This window comes from Phoca vitulina, unplaced genomic scaffold (genome assembly GCF_004348235.1).
Source record: "Phoca vitulina isolate PV1807 unplaced genomic scaffold, GSC_HSeal_1.0 scaffold1, whole genome shotgun sequence".
Lineage (NCBI taxonomy): Eukaryota > Metazoa > Chordata > Mammalia > Carnivora > Phocidae > Phoca > Phoca vitulina.
In genome coordinates this window covers 10,696,832-10,718,374 of record NW_022589704.1, presented here as the reverse complement: position 1 = coordinate 10,718,374, position 21,543 = coordinate 10,696,832, and positions in this window count along the sequence as shown.

Here is a 21,543-nt window from a genome sequence, read left to right as displayed (position 1 = left end):
TCCACCACCAGACAGGAGTTGACATTATCTCATTGTATGGTCTTCCTTCCCATTTCTCTGCCTGCTCTAGCCAAGCTCAATATAGTGATTCATGTGTGGTTATCCTTCCCTTCCTCCTCTTGCTCCCTCCCTCCATTCCTTCTTTCCTTTTTTTTCTATATAGTTATTTTCATAGGGAATTTTTTATGTGTTGTCTTCACCAATTTTCCTTTATTTTTTAACAGCTTGATTGAGATATAACTCAAATGCCACACAATACACCCATGTAAAGTATATGATTCAATAGCTTTTAGTATATTCAGAAGGTTCCTCATCCACAACCACAATCAATTTTAATATATTTCATTACCCCAAGAAACCTGGCCCCTTGGCTCTCATTTCCTAATCTTTCCATTCCCTCCCCACTCCTCCAAACCTAGGCAACCATGAATCTAGTTTCTGTCTTTCTCTTCTGGACATTTCATATAATGGAATCATACAACATGTGGTCCTTTGTTTCAGGTTTCCTTTACTTAACATTCTGTTTATTCATGGTTCATACATATTGTAGCATATATCAGTAGTTTATTTTATGACTGAATAACATTCCACTGTATTGACATTTTACTTATTTATCCATCAGTTGATTGATATGTGAGTTGTTTCCACTTTTTGGCTGTTATGAACAATGTGGATATTAAATTCATGTACAAGTTTTTGTGTGGTCTCACATGTTCATTTTTCTTTGTTATGTACCTAGAAGTGGGACTATTGGACTGTATGACCATATGGTAACTATATGATTAATAGTTTCAGAAATACCAGGCTGTTTCTCAAAGTGACTGCACCATTTTACCCCCAGCAAAAGTGTATGATGTTTCAAAGGAAGGAAGGAAGGAAGGAAGGACTGCTACATTTTATTTGAGGTTGGAATTTTCTTTGTATTCTTTTGTGATTGGGTGAGCTTTTTATTTTTATTTTTTTTGTTGGAAAGAGATCCTTCACACTTGGAATTTAAAGTAAAAATGTAATATCTCATTGACTATAAATATGAACCACGTCTTGTGTCACATCATTAAACACCCTTGTGGCAACAGTTTGTGGTGAATTTCAATTTTACCAATCCACATCTAATACAATGCAGTTTATGATAACTAAAACAAAAGAAATATCTCTATATCTGGAAGTAAAAAGACTAACTCCAAGCCCTAGCTAGAACTGCCATCTATTAGTTCTATAATCTTGGACGAATTATCTAACTTCTTTCCACCCAAGTATTTTGTCTGAAAATGTACATAACAACATCTTTCCTATCTACTTTTTAAAAAAATTTTTTTATTAACATATAATGTGTTATTTGTTTCAGGGGTACAGGTCTCTGATTCATCAGTCTTACACAATTCAAAGTGCTAACCATAGTACTTACCCTCCCCAATATCCATCACCCAACCACCCCATCCCTCCCACCCCCCTCCACTCCAGAACCCTCAGTTTGTTTCCTGAGATTAAGAGTCTCTTATGGCTTGTCTCCCTCTCTGGTTTCATCTTGTTTCATTTTTCCCTCCCTTCCCCTATGATCCTCTGTCTTGTTTCTCAAATTCCTCATATCAGTGAGATCATATGATACTTGTCCTTCTCTGATGGACTTATTTTGCTTAGCATAATACCCTCTACTTCCATCCACGTTGTTGCAAAAAAGTTCCATCTTTTTTGATGGCTGCATAATATTCCATTGTATATATATACCACATCTTCTTTATCCATTCATCTGTTGATGGACATCTTGGCTCTTTCCATAGTTTGGCTATTGTGGATATTGTTGCTATAAACATCGGGGTGAAAATACCCCTTTGGATCACTACATTTGTATCTTTGGGGTAAATACCCAGTAGTGCAATTGCTGGGTCATAGGGTAGCTTTATTTTCAACTTTTTGAGGAACCTCCATACTGTTTTCCAGAATGGATGCACCAACTTGCATTCCCACCAACAGTTGTAGGAGGGTTCTCCTTTTGCCACATCCTCGCCAACATCTGTCATTTCCTGACTTGTTCATTTTAGCCATTCTGACTGGTGTGAGGTGGTATCTCATTGAGGTTTTGATTTGGATTTCCCTGATGCCTAGTGATGTTGAGCACTTTTTCATGTGTCTGTTGGCCATTTGGATGTCTTCTTTGCAGAAATGTCTATTCATGTCTTCTGCCCATTTCTTGATTGGATTATTTGTTCTTTGGGTGTGAGTTTCATAAGTTCTTTATAGATTTTGGATCCTAGCCTTTTTTCTGATATGTCATTTGCAAATATCTTCTCCCATTCTGTCGGTTGTCTTTTGGTTTTGTTGACTGTTTCCTTTGCAAAAAGTGCAAAAGCTTTTTATCTTGATGTAGTCCCAATAGTTCATTTTTGCCCTTGCTTCCCTTGCCTTTGGCAATGTTTCTATGAAGAAGTTGCTGCGGCTGAGGTCAAAGAGGTTGCTGCCTGTGTTCTCCTTTAGGATTTTGATGGACTCCTGTCTCACATCTAGTTCTTTCAACCATTTTGAGTCTATTTTTGTGTGTGGTGTAAGGAAATGGTCCAGTTTCATTCTTCTGCATGTGGCTGTCCAATTTTCCCAACACCATTTGTTGGAGAGACTGTCTTTTTTCCATTGGACATTCTTTCCTGCTTTGTTGAAGATTAGTTGGCCATAGAGTTGAGGGTCCATTTCTGGGCTCTCTCTTCTGTTCCACTGATCTATGTGTCTGTTTTTGTGCCAGTACCATACTGTCTTGATGATGACAGCTTTGTAATAGAGCTTGAAGTCTGGAATTGTAATGCCGCCAGCTTTGTTTTTCTTTTTCAACGTTCCTCTGGCTATTTGGGGTCTTTTCTGGTTCCATACAAATTTTAGGATTATTTGTTCCATTTCTTTGAAAAAAGTTGATGGCACTTTGATAGGGATTGCATTAAATGTGTAGATTATTCTAGGTAGCATTGACATTTTCACAATATTTGTTCTTCCAATCCATGAGCATGGAACGTTTTTCCATTTCTTTGTGTCTTCCTCGATTTCTTTCATGAGTATTCTATAATTTTCTGAGTATAGATCTTTGCCTCTTTGGTTAGATTTATTCCTAGGTATCTCATGGTTTTGGGTGTAATTGTAAATGGGATCAACTCCTTAATTTCTCTTTCTTCTGTCTTGTTGTTGGTGTATAGAAATGCCACTGATTTCTGTGCATTGATTTTATATCCTGCCACTTTACTGAATTCCTGTATGAGTTCTAACAGTTTTGAGGTGGAGTCTTTTGGGTTTTTTCCACATAAAGTATCATATCATCTGCAAAGAGTGAGAGTTTGGCTTCTTCTTTGCCAATTCAGATGCCTTCTATTTCTTTTTGTTGTCTGATTGCTGTGGCTAGGACTTCTAGTACTATGTTGAACAGCAGTGGTGATAGTGGACATCCCTGCCACGTTCTTGAACTTAGGGGGAAAGCTCTCAGTTTTTCCCCATTGAGGATGATATTTGCTGTGGGTTTTTCATAGATGGCTTTTATGATATTGAGGTATGTACCCTCTATCCCTACACTGTGAAGAGTTTTAATCAAGAAAGGATGCTGTACTTTGTCAAATTCTTTTTCTGCATCTATTGAGAGGATCATATGGTTCTTGTTCTTTCTTTTATTAATGTATTGTATCACATTTATTGTTTTGCCGATGTTAAAACATAACTTTTCTGTTTGTAAATGCAACTTGTTACCATAACATACTTAAAAGTCTTCTGCATAGTGAGATGATCCCACACCCCAGGAGAATGTAATTTTCCATCTCCTGTGCAGAGAGCACACTGGAGCCTCAAGCAGGCTGAGACAAAAGACTAGCATCACATGACCAAAATATAAATTCACTGTGATATTGTGTTAAAGATTGTGAATAGTCAATACTCTTCTAGCTCAGGTACAGTGGAACATGATTGAGAAGTTGGAGTGTGGGGCCTTTCAAGCAGGTTGCCTGGAATTTCCTTGCTCCACTATTCACTTTTGGCAAATTACGTAATCTCTCCATGCTTTGCTTTCTCTTCTACAGAAGAGGTGACAGCAACAATCTCTTCATGGACGTTTGAGCATTGAATATGAGATCACACCTGCAAAATACCTGGTAATCATTGAATCAGCAATTAATTTCCACCTTTGGTTCAAATTCCAATTTGAAAATTACAGTTGATTGCTCTGACATAGCCTTTGAAAGGCTGAAAACTGGATGATTTTGATAATCTAACATGCCCCAATTTCTACATGGGTAGGAGGCCCAATGTGCACCCTAGGCAAAATTCAGAGCCACATAATTTGCGTGATCTCCAACACAATTTCTCTTGAAATCTCCTCACTTTCTTTTGGTTCTGTGACCTTCTATCCTCTCAGATGTCTGCCAAGTCATTACTCTCCGATAATCTTTGTTGTTTTCCAATATTGGGCTAAGCATGGTACTAGAGTTTTAAAAGAAGAATAAAATGTCTCCTCTTTCCTCTTTGGGAAGAGATAATGTTGGCTATGCTGATAAAAGATCAATAGCTCTGAAAGAACTAAATAATAACTGAAGACAATAGAAAAGATGTCACCAGACAAGCATGACTGATATCCAAATCCCCTTTTAATTTGGTCCCTATATTAATTTGTCTCAACTACATAATGAAAGTTTCCACAAAAATGCCCCCTGTGACCTTTTCTATTAAAGTGATCCTCTTGACACCTCCTTTGAGTACCTAAAACTCCATGGAGAACAAATTGAAAACCACTTCCTTTAGGGAGGAAGCACATGTCTCATCTTTACATGCTCTGTCTTACTCAGTTCCAGAGAGTATTACTGCGTAGATGGTTTGTGACCACCTAGAAGAGAAGCAAGGACCCCCCACCACCACCAAGACTAGTGTGTGTCCATTAAATACAAGACAATGCCCAGACCCAGCTAGATGTTCAAAAATGTATAATGGATTAATTCCTAGAAAAAAAACTCCTTCTATATGACTTCTTATACTAGTACAAAAAGGGAAAGAAATAGAAATTTTGTAACCTGATCAACAAGGCATTTAAGAAAATGTGCCGTTTTCCCTAATTAGTCCACTGGAGAATAAAGACAGGAGAGAAGGTGAGATATGTGAATTTGTAGTTGGTAGAATAATCATAGCTGAAGATTTTTGATTAAAGGGTGTGCATTCACCTTTAAGGAAGCATCTAATGAGATCACAGCATTCTGTCTTCTGTCCTCTTCTTTTAGGAGATGTATTATTGACTTACAAATAGGGAGCACACTTGTCAAATGTATGGATGATCCAAGATGAAAATGGGATGATAATTCATTGTATAAAAGGATAAATACCCCCCCACACCAAATTCTCAACAAACTGGACTAGAAGTCAGCATTCACCACATGAAGTTGAACAGGAATGGGCATAAAATCATTGCAGTTCTCAGTTTGAACTGTACCAATATGAAAGGGAGATAGTACCTGTCTTCAAAGTAGTTAGTGTAAAAAAATAAGTTTCTGATTGACAGCAAAATTAATATGAGAAAACTGCGATGTGGCTGCCAGACACGTTAATGGTTTCTTAAATTACATAAATAGAAACCTAAAGTCTAGGCAAGTCATCAAAGTCTGGTGCATCCGAATCACCTTGGATGTTTGCTTAAGTGCAAATTCCAGGTTCCCAACATCTACTGAATACACACAAGGGTCTGTCTGGATGTTGTGCCCTGGAGTCTGACTCTAACAGTCTCCAGAGGTGATTTCCATGCCGGTGCCCACTTCAGAGGATTCGTGTCGAGAATAAATGGCACAATATATATAAAAGCACAGTGTTAGCAGAGTGTAAGTGCTCAATAAATGGTAGCTTTAAGTCTTCTTTATGGTCATTTTATCAGTTATATTGATTATTAGTTCTATTGAAAAATTCTTTATCTGGATCAAACTTACCAATTCATCTTATATGTGAGACCTTTCCTTCTTTTCTTTTCTCTCCCTGCCTTTCAGTCTTCTAGCCTTCTAATATTTCCTTTTTTTCCTTTCCGCATATATTAATTAGAACTTACCTATGTACACGGTTTTATCCTTGGCCATGTGGAGACTTAAAAAACATGGGTCCTGCCCTCAGATGATATCCACCTGGTAGGGGAGGTTTAACCTATATATAAATAACCATACAAGAATTGAAGTGCCCTGGAGCATGGGGAAGCTTTCTGGAACTGCTTGTGCTCCAAAAAAGGCGAGGAGCAATAAGGAGTATTATAGATAAGTGTATGACTCCTGCATTCTCTTAATGGAGGACATTTTCTGCAACCAGGAGATCCTTGCCAGAGGAAATAGAGAGCCTCTTGGCAAACACAAGCCATGTTCAGTTCTCTTCACCAGCCCCCAAACCCCACTCTCTACCCACCCCTCTTTATCCTCACACCAAAACCATTGATCCTGTTCCAAAAGAAGATAACACCCTAGAAATTCTCCTCGACATTGTTGGGAATTATTTCATGCTCCCCCAGCTTCAAAATCTTAGCCAGCGCTTTGCAAACTTTAATGTGCCTATGAATCACCTGCGCATCTCAGTTAAAGAGATTCCAGTTCACTGGGTCTGGGTTGGAGCCTGAGAATCTACATTTCTAACAAGCTCCTGTTAGAAAAGTTGTAATAATTGATAAACACAAATTAAATATTAATATTAATGAACCATCAGCTAAGAGTTAAAATGCTGCCTTGACAAGCAAGTAGAATAAACATTCAGATGTCAAGAACTTATCAAGAGCAAGACTTCTAGACTAAATTCTTTTTTCTTAATTGAAGTATAGTTGACACACAATGTTTCAGGTATATCACATAGCGATTTAACAAGTCTATACATTATGCTATGGCTATGCTCACGACAGTGGTAGCCACCATCTGTCATCATAAAACATTATTACAATGCCATGGACCATATGCCCTATGCTGTACCTGTTATGTGCATTCCTAAGGCTTCTGTGAAATATTTTAAGTGTGAGATGGAAAAGTTGCATATTTAGCATTGCCTGGGAAATGTTGCCACGGGTTTGTTTTTTATTTTCTTCCAAGATATTATTGAAGCTGTGTTTAATTGCATTTCTGCTGCTACCAAAACACTTTTTTCATGCTACAAAGATTCATGAATCTCCCATTATGTGTATTTATTAGGTGACAGTTCTTGCTGACAATGCCAGAGAATAAAATGCTTCCAGAGGAAACAAGAGATCCAGGTGTCTGCTTTTGGTTTATGTGATGTCAGGTCATCACATTGTACACTGGGGAGTGTTCCCTTTTTGTGTGAAAGGGTCAGATTCCAGATTGTCATCTTATTTTAAAGAGTGTGAAGAAAATAAGTGATTCAAAAAATTAAAAATAAATCATTCGGATCATAATATATTCTCTATTTAAGATAGTTGATGAAATGAAGAAATGTACCATGCAAATGAGAAGCAGCTTTAGCCAGGAAATATTCTGCCTTATCAACAGCTAATTGTTATTTGAATGTTTATTAGTAAGATGAGAAACTCAAATCTGGACGATGTTGGAAGAAAAAAAAAATGGATTCTATTTTCACCAGACAGAAATCTTAAAGTTTCTATATTTTTATGATGTATACCAAAAAAGTACAGCTTTTAAAATATTTGTATTTCTAGTATTACAAAATATAAATGTTTGTTTAAATCAAAGATCACTATGATAAAAGAAGTGATGGATATGAGTTGGAATGACCAAATTAGCAAATTTTATGTTCTAGATCTCATCGCTCTCTGACAGTATCAGAAATAAAATCATAATAAGGACACAAAGGACTCAGATAATAGATTAATAATGCTTCCAACTTGGAATAATAAAGCCAACACTCAAAACTTCTAAAATTCAGTCAATAAAAATTATTGTGCATAGTGGACATATGTTACATAGAAAAAGATTGTATCTTTTTATCTTTATATCTCAAAAATATCGCTCAGTTCCTGGTACATGGGCAGCTTTTAATAAATGTTTGTTCAATGAGTGCATGGCTGCATGAATGCCTGAAAATTCTAGGAGTTACAGAAAAATATGAATGATGTAGAGCAGAGGTTGGCAAACTTTTTTTATAAAGAGGCAGATAATAAATATCTTAGGTGTGCAGGTCATACATTCTCTTTCATAACCCAACTTGGCCATTGTAGTGAAATCACCCATAAATGACAAGTAAAGGAATAGGTATGGCTGGTATTCCAATAAAACTTTATTAACAAAATCAAGCTACATGTAGTAGATTGTAATTTATTGACCCTAAGAGAGAGTAAGGTTGATCATTGTCTTCACGAAGGTGCAATGAGTGAAAGGAAATAGAAAAACAAATATTAAAAACAACTTGAATAGTTTGGAATAGTTCCTTCCAACTAGGATGGTGCAGGTGGTATTCAACTCATACTCCTTCGGAGAAAAATGAAAAGCTGGATTGAAAAACAAAAACAAAAGCAAAGATTGCAGAACAAGGAGTGCAGCCAACATTTGGGGTCACAAGACTCAGAATGAGGGAAATGCATCTGGTGAGCTGTAAATTCCCACTGGCCTTTCCTGGTATTTACCAATTCAAATGGTAGGCAGTGTCCCACGGCTGCGCTATCAAAGTAGGGTGCAGTACCTGTCTGTAAGCTGTTACTATCAGGATGTGTTGAGAGAGTTACAGTATGTGACAAATTTAGAAAAGTGTATAATGAGTAATTTTTGGTCCATTTTATCTAATAACTTTTAAAAATGGTCCTGTAGTTTTATGTCTTTTATTCATTAAATCTTCTCAGGAATTCATCCTTACTGTATTTTACAAAGGTATCATCTAAAGACAGATAAGACATTTTTAGCAAGTAAAATTTGAGTTCTTGATGGTGACACAATCCTTCCAGGAATGCAGTATTGCTTTTATTTTTAAGATTTATTTATTTATTTGAGAGAGAGAGAGAGCAGGGGAGAGGCAGAGGGAAAGGGAGAGAGAGAATCACGGAAACAGACTCCCCGCTGAGCATGAAGCCCTAGCCGGGACTCCATCCCAAGACCCTGAGATCATGACCTGAGCCTAAATCGAGAGTCGGTCGCTTAACCACCCAGACACCCCAGTATTGCTTTTGATTTACTGTTTTTCTAGGTAGAGGCAGTTCAAATGGTTTGCATTTGGTCTTTCTCCATAATAACCCTTACTCCACAGATCAGGGAGCCAGTGTGGGGATTCAGCCTACTGTTAAGTATGTCTATTCCAAGTATGCATTCTGTAACTTGGGAAGTAACCACAGATAGAATACTGGAATCAGTGTCAATTAAGAGCCAGTATCTAGTAGTCCCAGAAAGAAGCAATTTCCTTTTCCCTAATGCACAGTTACCCTGGTTAAAAGCCATAGGTCCCTTTGGGAGAAGATTGGGAGAAAAATTACTGGGATAAAATTTCAGTAGTGTAGTGGGGTCCTCTTTTGAGGGGATCTGGCCTTCACTACATTGAAGGTGGTGGGTCTATAAACTGGCTCATGTCTGGGAATTGATTCAGGGGTTATGACCCTGTTTTTATGATTTGAGTTAGACTTGTATTTACTTGATCTAGAAGTTGTCCGCTTATACAGATCAAGTAAAAAAAAAAAAAAAATAGTAGGCTTACTATTTATTTCACTTTTAGGAACACCATGGTTAACTAGCCAACACCATAGGTCTGTGCAAGTCACATGATCCTGATTGCTGTTTTAACTCTGCTGTCCTTTAAGGTAAGTACATCCACCTGGTCTTTGACTGTTGAGTGCTGCCGCTTGGTCCTGCCATCCTGGGGTCCAATTACTTCCACTGCATTTAAATTTTCCAATTTAGTGGCTGTGAGTCCCTCTGTAAGATCTGGCCTTCAGAGAAGAGCTTTCACAAGGATGCTGGGAATCCCCTCACAAATTTATTGTTCAAAGTATTGGTGAAGGTGTAGGTCTTGAACCTCCCATTTGAGTAAGTATGCCTTAAATGACAAATCTATCCTAACATTCCAATCTTCCTAAGCCTTTGAAACATTTCCTGAACATTAAACCAAGGGAGGTCAGACATTTCCAGTTTGCTCACAGTGGGCCATCTTTTGATGCATGGTTTTGTATATTAGAGCCCCTTCTTATTCCCCAAGCTGCAACATTAAATCATTAAATGTAGAATCTTTGTTTAGAGAGCCCATATCAATAAATTCTGCCTGATTCAACTTTATGTTCTTTCTACTATTATTCCACTTCCTTTAATGTCCATTTTCAGATATGTTCCCCTGATTTCTGTTTTAGAAATTAGAAAACTCTTTGTTTTGGAGTGTAGCACACCTCCTTTTGCATTATACTTTTCACCTCACCTCTAGGGGCCCTCTGGGACTTGAGTCAAATTACCAGCCTAGAAGCAAAGATGGGTGGTGGCCGTGGGTTCTGAGAAGACCAGACTACATGTCTTCCACAGCACCTGTTACGGTTTCCTCAGGCAATGCAGGGTTAATCTCAGACAGGTGAAAAGGGAGATAGATCCCTGTGGGTGGGGATGACTCTGTTATTGTGTTTGGGGAGGACACCCTGCTGGAGTGGGGGAGCCAAGTCCACTGGGAGCAGGGAGGACTTTCCCACTGGCAAAGAAGACACATCATAATTTAGGGGCTTCTCAGAGTCCATAGTCTCTCATGGTTCATCTCCCCCTCCAATTTCCCCTCCTTTATTTTTCCCGTCCTACTATCTTCTTTTTTTTTTTAATATATAATGTATTATTTGCTTCAGAGGTACAGGTCTGTGATTCAACAGTCTTACACAATTCATAAAATAAAATAAAAAAAAAAAGAATTTAGGGGCTTACTGTCCCCAGCTTCATCATTGCCTCCCATCCCAACTTCCAGGATCGCATTCTTTCCCAATGCCCTCACATTAACAGTAGACACTCTGTGAGGCTTAGAGTTCAACTCGCCTTGTAATTCATCCATTTGCAGGATGAGGGTCTATGTTTGTTGTTCAGCAATTGCAGTTGTAGGGCTTTTGGAGATGAGGGTCTCCTTCAGGGGACCCCTATAAGCTCTTAACTCATTTATATAGTATGTGACCTGGAATTCAAATTCCTGAGCTCATCCTTTTCTCTCTTCCTTTCTTGTCTTTCTTTTTTTTTTATTTTTTAGGATTTTATTTATTTATTATTTATTTATTTATATTTATTTATTTTAGAGAGAGAGAGCGCACACTCATGAGTGGGGGGGAGGGTCAGAGAGGAGGGAGAGACTCTCAAGCAGACTCTGCACTGAGTGTTGAGCCCATGCAGGATTTGATCTCAGGACCCTGAGAACATGACCTGAGCCAAAACCAAGAGTCGGATGCTCAACCGAATGAGCCACTCAGGTGTCCCTGAGCTCATCCTTTTCTTTCACCACTTTGTCTGGGGACATTAGGAGCAATCAACCAACATCATTATATTCCTTAGTTCTCCAAAAGTGTTCTAAATTATCATATACAGAGTTACTTAGCTTCTTTCTTTTTATAAGTAGTTGATTAGGAGTATGCAATACAGATCTTTTGTGTATCTTTACACAGAATGGCCTTAATCCAATATGACAGTGTCCTCATAAAAAGGTGAAATTTGGACATGGAAACACATACATGGGGAGAAAACCCTATAAAGATAAAGGTAGAGATTGGGGTGATGCTTCTACAAGCCAAAGAATACCAAAGATTGCTAGCAAACATCAGAAGCTAGGTAAATTCTTCCTCAGAGCCCTCAGAAGGAACCAACTCTGAGGATTCCTTGATCTTGTACAACAAACTTCAGAACTGTGAGATAATAAATGTCTGCAGTTTAAGCCACCTAGTTTGTGGTACTTTGTTATGGTAGCCCTAGTAAACAACCAGAGTGTAGGAGTGAAAAATGCCATTCCTATTTCTAGCTTTTGTTTCCTGGACCTATGTACTCTGGTTAAGGGAGAACAACATCATGTATTAGTTGTTGGTTTAGTGCATTTGCTGAAGTTTCTATAACAGCACTTGACCCCTATTATGTATTTTCTCTTATTATGGGTCCAGTAGACCATCCCTCCATATTATCAGGTTAACTGCTGTGATGGTTAATTTCATGTGTCAACTTGACTGGATCATGGGATGCCCAGATGTCTGGTTAGATGTTATTTCTGAGTGTTTCTGTGAGAGTGTTTCTGAAAGATTTGCATTTGAATCTAATGCTGAGTGGAGAGTATCAGTCCCCTGTGTACATCATATAAACTCAAGTTTGCATAACTTCGATAATGCTGTTCCTTCCTCTTAGAAGGTACGCTTTCACATCCTCTAAGGTCTAGCTTAGTCATTTTGTTCCAAGAAGTCTTTCATAAATCACTGCTTTCTGCATCCCCTGTGATCAGGCTAAGTGCCTCACTGTGTCTCCATAAAGCTTGGACAATCATCAACAACTAATAGGGGCTCAACAAATGCATTTAGAGTTCAGCTGAATTGGAAATTATCCATGATGTTAGCAACTTAGTGAAATATAATTATTTGTCCCAATTATTATAGTTTGAAAGACAGACTTTATTTTGTATATATAAAGGGTTATGTATCCTCTAGATGTTGCTAGAAAATAGACATTATCACTGTTTCAGAAAATACTGCACAAGAAACCAGACACTAATTAAACCTAAAGTCATTTCTGAAATTTTAATTATCATTGACCTATATCTAGGTAACTAGAAGTTATTAAACATAACTCGAGATTTAAAATTGTGTTTCTTTCATGTACTTCTAATAAGTTTTCTATATATTTTATAATAATTCAGATTTTTTAAAAAAGATTTTATTTACTTATTTGACAGAGAGAGACACAGCAAGAGAGGGAACACAAGCAGGGGGAGTGGGAGAGGGAGAAGCAGGCTTCCCGCCAAGCAGGGAGCCCGATGTGGGGTTCGATCCCAGGAGCCTGGGATCATGACCTGAGCCGAAGGCAGACACTTAACGACTGAGCCAATAATTCAGATTTTTGAAGAGTGTGGTAGACTCTTTTCAAACATGGCATCAGAGGATGGAGCCAAGTGCCCAGAAGGTAGAGCCAAAAGCTGAAAAATACAATGAACAAAGGAATCACTCCCAGAAAATAGGAATTGTCACAACCCTACTCCCTGGAGAAGGAGCTCCGTGATATGCTCCCAGATGGGTTTCAGAATTAATTAAGACCAGTGACTGTCTGCTGCTTATAGTCTCCTGTACATTGAGTGTTGAGGGCTTGAGGGGCTGATGACAAGTTTTTTTTTTGTTCACAGATGTCTAGATCAAGAGTTGCTACCCCTGAGGAGCCTTAACCACATTCAGACATGATTAAAATTGCAAGGATTTGGAGACTGAGCCTCATATCAAAACAAAGATAAGACTTTGGGGGAAGGCTTAAGAGTTTTTTCATGAAAGAAGAATGTGAATAAATTATTGTAGGTGGAGAGTGGACTTTGGAAAATTCCTTTCAAGATGGCCACAGTAATTAACCCATCCATCTATGCAAATCCTTTGTCATGTGACTTTTCCATGTCTTCCATCAAGCGGTGGAGTCTGTTTTCCCATCTCTTTAAATATGGGATGACCTTGTGACTTACAGTGATCAACAGAATGCAGTGGAGTGATGTTGTATGTGTAACTTCTCAAGCTAGTCCTTCAGGGGCCCTGTAGCTTCCACTTTCACCCTCTTGGACTCCTGAGTCCACAATGCTGTGGAAAAAACCCAGTCTACCCTACTGGTAAATGGTATCCAATTCACAGCACCAACTGCTGGCAAGGTGAGTGGGGCCATTTTGTACCTTTCACCCCAGTCAAGTTATCAGATGAAAACAGCTAATGAGTGTTCCCAGGGGATAGCTGCAGAAGAACAGCCCAGTTCGCCAACCCCTAAAATTGTAAGAAATAATCAATCTTTGCTGTTGTTAGTTCCTATGTTTTGAGCTGGTTTGTTACACGATATTAGAAAATTGAAAAAAAAAAACACATTTACCTAAATTTTTCAAATAAGAAAATGAATTTTTTGGGGCACCTGGGTGGCTCAGTCATTAAGTGTCTGCCTTTGGCTCAGGTCATGATCCCAGAGTACTGGGATCGAGCCCCGCATCGGGCTCCCTGCTCAGCAGGAAGCCTGCTTCTCCCTCTCCCACTCTCCCTGCTTGTGTTCCCATTCTCACTGTGTCTCTCTGTCAAATAAATAAAATCTTAAAAAAAAAAGAAAATGAATTGGTCATACTTTTAGATGATTTTATACAATCAAGAGTTATTGGTGACAATTTTATATCAATATTTGGTAACTGAACAAAGTAAGAACTCAATAAATATTTATTGAATGCTAAATCAATGTAGGCAGCTTCAATCCTCAAATCAAGAATCAACTTATTTTTTTTTGTAGTAAAGATTCTATGTATATTGTTAAGGTTAAATTACTGTTCATCTTTACTAATTACTAAGCATCATAGTATATCAGTTTATTATTTGTGCATTTTCCTTCATTTTTCACTCTTTTAGAAGCTGAAAGACAACAGTGATGATGGAAAAGAAGAAAAAACTGATAAAGATCACAATCGTCATTTTGTTTACATAATGTCTTAAAAGATAATAAAATATCTTTCAGAGGTTTTTTTATAAGTCCCAAATATGTTTTCATTTAAATGAGAGGATTAGAAATAAATACTGTGGAGCTCATTTGTTGAAGTTTAATTAGCATTTGATTCAGACTTTCAATTTTCAGCTTCTCTCCTTTCTGGTCATACAAGTAGATAACCAAGCTTCTCCTAACTTATGTATTCTCATCTGTAAGGTGGGAACAGTGATATATGTCTCAGTAGATAATTGCATTTTGTAGACATTGAAGTGCTCAAAAGTGGTATTATTAATTCTCATTCTAGAAGGTTCTTTGCCTTAAATTACAATCTTCAGCATTATATGTAAGGTAGCTTGATTTAATAGGAAAATGTAGGCTATGTGACATAAAATACAGGTTAGCCCACTCAAATACCCAACCCAACCTCTTCTGTATGGCCTTCCTCAACTCTTGAGATTGGGAACCTGGAAAATTCACTTCTAGAGTATTTTTCAGCTAAGCATGGCCACATGATTCACTTCTGTGCAAAGAGTGAGGCACGAGCGTAAGTGCGGAAGTACCACCATCTTCTCTCCCATCTGTAAGGTAGATGTGATGATAGGAATTGGAACAGCTGCCATGCAACCCTGAGGGAAAGGGAACAAAATCAAACCCATGACCCCATGCTAACAACCTCCTACCTTTAGATTTATTGCTATATGAGAAAAAGAATGTCTCTAATTTCTTGAAGGTCACAATTTAATTGAATTCTCCCTCACAAGTGAATGCAAGCCCCACCTGAGACACCCTTTAGTGCAGAATGAATACAATTCCATTTTATTCCTTACTAGCTGTGTGACAGGAACAAAAACAATGTGTGGGAGCAAGGGTTGGTGAGGGAGGGGTCCAGCTATCGATACAACCCAAGAACAAACACGTCAAACACCCAAGAGTGTTTCTGGCATATAATAGGCTGTGAATGGCAAAAATCACAGATAAGAATCATTTCCCTTATCTTATGGCTGTGAGTTGTTTGTTGAGAAATCATGGAATTACTTCCCTATGAACATTTTGTCTTGAAGAGAACACGTTGGGCAATTCAGCAGTCTGAACAGAAAATAAAAGTTATTGAGCATATTAAGCACTAAGCAAATGTCAACTCTCTCTCCTTTAGGTTGTGTGCTTACAGGTAGTTTCCAAACCAACCAAATAACTTTCAAAAGCTAATTACAGCTTGAAACTAAGAGGAGGCTTGATATTGAAAGTATTTTTTTTTAAGTCAGTTTAAAATGTACCATGTCTACTGACAGATGTGGTTCATATTCAGTGGTCTTATTTTAAAATAAATAAATATAGCAAGAACTACTCTGCTAAGCATATACGTTTCATCACATTCTGGATACTGAGCTGCTTACCGTCAAAAAATAACCCAAGTTTAAGAAAGTGTTTTACTAAAAACTGGCTTACAGGATTTTTTTTTTCTTTTTACCTCTATATGAAAAATCCCAAATAACATTGGACAATGCAGTCCCTTGGAATATATGATCTCACAGTATTTTACAAAAATAAAGTCCTGACACATTGTATTTTAAGAGTAAGAGTGGGTGAGACATGAAAGAAAATAAAAAACTTGTGTCTCTTTTGGGTTAGAATTTGTTCACTTCTGTATAAATAATTAAAAAGAATCTCTCCCTCTTTTGAATTCACTTGTGGCCAATCAGGTAATCTGGACCAAACCTCCTGCTGAAAAGTACAAAACATAAAGGATAAAATATATATATTAAAATAAAATCTTACAAACATCAAACAAGTCGTAAGGATTTACCAGGACACCTTGTCAGTGAGAAAATAGGGAAGCAGCCTCATAAAGCAGCAACTTCTATCCTGAGAGAATATGACCATCTTGACCAACTTAAACTTTTATTTTGATAGCTCTGTGCAGAGAGAGAGCCAGATCAAAGGCTAGAGCGGACAGAAGAGCGGGTATCCGGTAGAAGACTCATTCCCACAATCTGGAGCCTGAGAGGTCTACTCTCTCAAAATAAAGATGAGTGAGACATGATGCATCTGCTCCAGAACCCACATGCCTGAATGTCCAGGGAACCTCAGCATGTTGCTTTGAGGTGGCCCCTGACTGGTATCCTCCGTGGAGGAAAATGCTAAATCTGGAATCTCAAATTATTCATTTATTTTCCCCCAAATACATTTGCTGACAAAGATAAGATACTGTATAACAGAACAATCTGACAAAAAATAATAAGATAAATAAAAAAATAGATAAAAACCAGATGTGCAAACACATCAGACCTCTGAATATATAACAGACCACGAAACCTATGCTTACTATGTTTAAAGAAATAAAAATGATAAAATTGAAAATATTAGTAGAAAGCACAAAGCTATAAAAGGGATCATTAAACTTGAAGAAATAAATAAACCAGCTGAGATTTAAAAGTCAATGAATTATGAAGGGGGGTGGGGGACTATACTTAAAACACTACTGGCCTAATGAACACTTGCTATAGACACAGGGCGTAGGTGGAATTTATGGGAGGGCTTCTTTCTCAAACAATTAAATAAAATATTATTAATCACAGTGAAACATAATTTTATATGATATATCATCCACGGCGGACACTTCTAGACCCCTTCATCTCCCTTTCGTTTTTCATTTTATCTTTAAAGTTACTCCATCAGTGGGATCGGGAAGATTTGTTCACTTTCGGATAGAGGACTGAGGAAGAGTGCATAAGTCTCTTTCAAAAATTATCATTACTTTTACTTAATTTCACTTTTAAGAATTCAAAGTTGCTTTGAAAATTCGTCTGTATTATATAGTTTGCTTGATTGGGTGAAACTTGAGATTAGCTCTTAAATATATCTTTTCCCCACATATGAATTAAAATTGTGTTTACAGTTTGTAAGTAAGTACTAAAATTGATGGAGAGACATTGATTCTCAGCCAGGTGGACAGCACATCACTGGGTGATATTTGTATGTCTTAGGAAATAGATACATGTGTATCTGAGCTGTTTGTTAAGTGTGGGTGAAACTGTTGTGAAGTGAAATGCATGGTGGGTGATACGGCATCACGGTGGTTTTCTGAGTTGAAGCCTACAGTTTGGGATTTATGAAGACATAGACTTCAGAAACCAAAGGATAAAGAACTATTTCCATCAGCATGTAAGGACACCATTATCCACATCCTAAGTGATAAAGATGGAGACACCAAGAAAATGCATTAGTTTTGTAAATCAAAATTGTGTCTGAGCAAAAGAATATGCCTCTTTGGAGGTACAGCAACAGCCCTATTTTTTAAAAATATTTTATTTATTTATTTGATAGAGAGAGACACAGCAAGAGAGGGAACACAAGCAGGGGGAATGGGAGAGGGGGAAGCAGGCTTCCCACTGAGCAGGGAGCCCAATGCGGGGCTCGATCCCAGGAGTCTGGGATCATGACCCGAGCTGAAGGCAGACGCTTAACAACTGAGCCACCCAGGTGCCCCCAGCAACAACCCTATTTAAAGAAAAGAAGATAAAGTCTAGTTAGAAAAGAGCCTCCTGGGCGCCTGGGTGGCTCAGTTGGTTAAGCGACTGCCTTCGGCTCGGGTCATGATCCTGGAGTCCCTGGATCGAGTCCCGCATCGGGCTCCCTGCTCGGCAGGGAGTCTGCTTCTCCCTCTGACCCTCCCCCCTCTCATGTGCTCACTCTCTCTCATTATCTCTCTCTCAAACAAATAAATAAAATCTTTAAAAAAAAAAAAAAGAAAAGAGCCTCCTGCTCACATGGGGGGCAGGGGTGACAAAAAAAGAATCAGTCAAATGTCCAGGAAAAAAAAGTGACTCAAAAAGAGTATGTTACAATGGGTTTAAGGAAGAGAGAAAATCAGGGGTGGACAGAGAGGGGCTTGCCAGCATGCACCTGTCCAAAGTGTGACATTGAAACGGATATCCTAGGGAAGTGAAGCTCTGTAGAGTAATGTTTCTCCAGTTTTTGTGTACCGTTTAGTTCTATTAAATACATTTTCATTCAATTAAGCACATTTAATAGGACACAGTTTTAGATGCTTAGTTGTATATAGTCTTTTGACTAATACATCTGAAACGAGTCTGCTTATCAATAGCAAAGATGTCAAGTTCAGTTTTACTCCCCAAGCATTTCCCAGTTTTCACTGCCTATTTCACAAATGGAAAGGTTCTCAAGAGCCTTCTCTGTGACTCTGTTAGCACCTTAGCCCTGCCAATAATTTGAATCAAACAAATTTCAAGGGATTGGGACAGCTATGGTGTGATAATGGGAACTTTAAAAAAAAAAAAAACAGTACAAATGACAGAATCACAAACTTACAGATGGAGAACAGGCTAGTGGTTTGCAGAGGTGGGAGGTGGGATGGAGGAGGTGGCCTTAGGAAAGAACAGCACAGGGAATCTGCGATGTAGATTTCTGTCTCTTGCCTGTGGTGGTAGACACATGAACTTACACGTGTGCAGAGAACGGAAAACATGCACAAATGAGTGCCCGCAAAACCGGTGAAATCAGGGGTATCTGGGTGGCTCAGTTGGTTAAGCGACTGCCTTCAGCTCGGGTCATGATCCTGGAGTCCCAGGATCAAGTCCCGCATCTGGCTCCCTGCTCAGCAGAGAGTCTGCTTCTCCCTCTGACCCTCCCCCCTCTCATGCTCTCTCTCTATCTCATTCTCTCTCAAATAAATAAATAAAATCTTTAAAAAAAAACAAACGGTGAAATCTGGGACACCTGGATGGCTCAGTCTGTTAAGCATCTGCCTTCAGTTCAGGTCATGATCCCAGGGTCCTGGGATGGAGCCCCGTGCCAGGTTCCCTGATCAGCAGGGAGCCTGCTTCTCCCTCTGCCTGATGCTCCCCCTGCTTGTGCTCTCTCTCTCTCTTTCTGACAAATAAATAAATAAAATCTTAAAAAAAAAAAAAAGACTAAGGCTTGACAGAGCTCTGAGAAAGAAGGTAAGCACGGAAACTTACTTCGTTGCCTGGCTCAGAAAGAAGTGTCCTTTGCATGTGCTGGATCTGTATGACATTTCATTTACCGAGTCCAAGCTCTGACAGTTTCCACCAATATGGTAGGCTTTTGTTTTCTAGAGGATGATGAGGGGACCCCATGTTCCAATATAGAGGTAAAGGCGTGTCCATATCTGTCCCTACTCATCTCCTCCCCCATCCACCAACAAAAAGCAGAGTGTTTAATATCAGGGAGACAGTGATTCACATCCTTCTACATCACTTAGTACCCATTTCTTAGGTGGGGGGAAAAAAGTATAAACCCTCGTCTATTTGAAATGCTAGAAGCATTAAACACATTATCTTTTTCTTCCAAATGGTTTTTGCATGAAAAGAATATTATTATTTTTGCCTCTGATAATTTTTGGAACGAGTCATCAGTTGGTAGATGTTAACTTTTATTCTTTACTAAAAGAAGAGACATTTCTGCATCACGAGATATCTTGAATAGATTAAATTGCTTTGGGGGAAAATAGCTGCAATGAAACTTTAAAAGTTGCTTAATATGGAGGGTTTTAAAAAAAAAATGTCCACCCTTATTGTTTATTCAGAGAGATCTCTGTAGATTTTTGCCCCCAGAAGAATTTTTCAAGCACTGCAGAATCATTGCTCAATTTAGAGCTGGCTTCAATAGTTCCCTTCAGATTGGAGTATAATAAACACACTAGTGTACTTTTTTTTTTTCATTACATGTTTCCTTGAAAGGTTTTAGCCATTTTTTTTCCCCCTAAGGAAATATCAACTTAAAGAAGATTGTAGTTAGAGGCATTTTAATAGTACTGCCTTTTTTTTCCTCCTATAAAAGAGATAAATGACATGAGTGAAGTGATAACCACTGGTACTTTACTTGACAAAATATTTAACGTTGGCTGAGGTAAACGAGGAAAACTAAAAGGATGGCAGTCGTTTAAAGCCAGAATGTGAGATTCCTGTTAGCCCACGGCAATGCCCCAAAGCTTCGTCCCACACCCTGCAGTTAGAAATCGGTCTTCATACCGAACAGACCTGTGTGGCAGGCGCCACAACCAGGGTGTAGTTTGAAGTGGAGGGGAGCCCATCTCTCCTCTCCGTTACAGTGAGCATCGAGAGCGTGGCCAGTGGAATCAGAACACATTTCAGCTCTCCTTCAGTGCCTGAACCTCAGCTACCTCAGGCCAACGAGTAACCATGAAAATGAACAACAACAACGTGGATGGCTATCAAACACCTGTCTGTGCCAGTCTTTACAATAAACACTTGATATGCATCGGTTCTTCCACTCTTCACCGTGGTTGCATGTAACCTCCCTCTCCCTTTCTGATAGGAAGGCTCAAAAGGACCGGGTAACTTGCCCCCAGGCACACAGCTTCTCAGTCGCCCAGTGGCGTAACCAGCATTTTCTCTGATGCCTTTATGAAGGTACAATGACGTTCAGAGATCTGTCAGGGAGTTCCACAACCCAGGTCAATGAGTGGACCTCTGTTTAAGGGACAAGAAGGAATGTGAGGTTGTGGGAAGCCAGAGATCAGCCAGGAGAGGAGTGGAGCAAAGATGTTCATGGCCCTCTGCGTGAGATCACCCTGACCGTAAGGCCAAAAGTTGGTGTGGCGACCTTTGTTTTCTGGCGGTGTAAAATCAAGTCCCAAAGGGGGGGTGGCTTAATCCTGCAGACCAGAGCCGAAGTGGTCATACCTGCCCAAGGAAAAGGCTTAAGTGGATTCTGACTCCCATGGCATCCGAAACGAGCCTCACTGAGCTGGAAATCTTACCTCTGTATGTAAGTTCTCTTATCGACATTGATCATCTTCTCAAAATAAATCAGCTTTGTCAAGACAAGAAGAAAGATTTGCTCCCTTGAAAATTGTTTTGTATTTTTTTTTTTTTTTATGCAATGGTCAATCAAGTTGGGCCACAAGAGAAGACACAAGAGCAACTCAGGAAAGAAGCAAAGTTTATGATACTCACAGGTCCCAGAATCGAGAGACCCTGTGTGT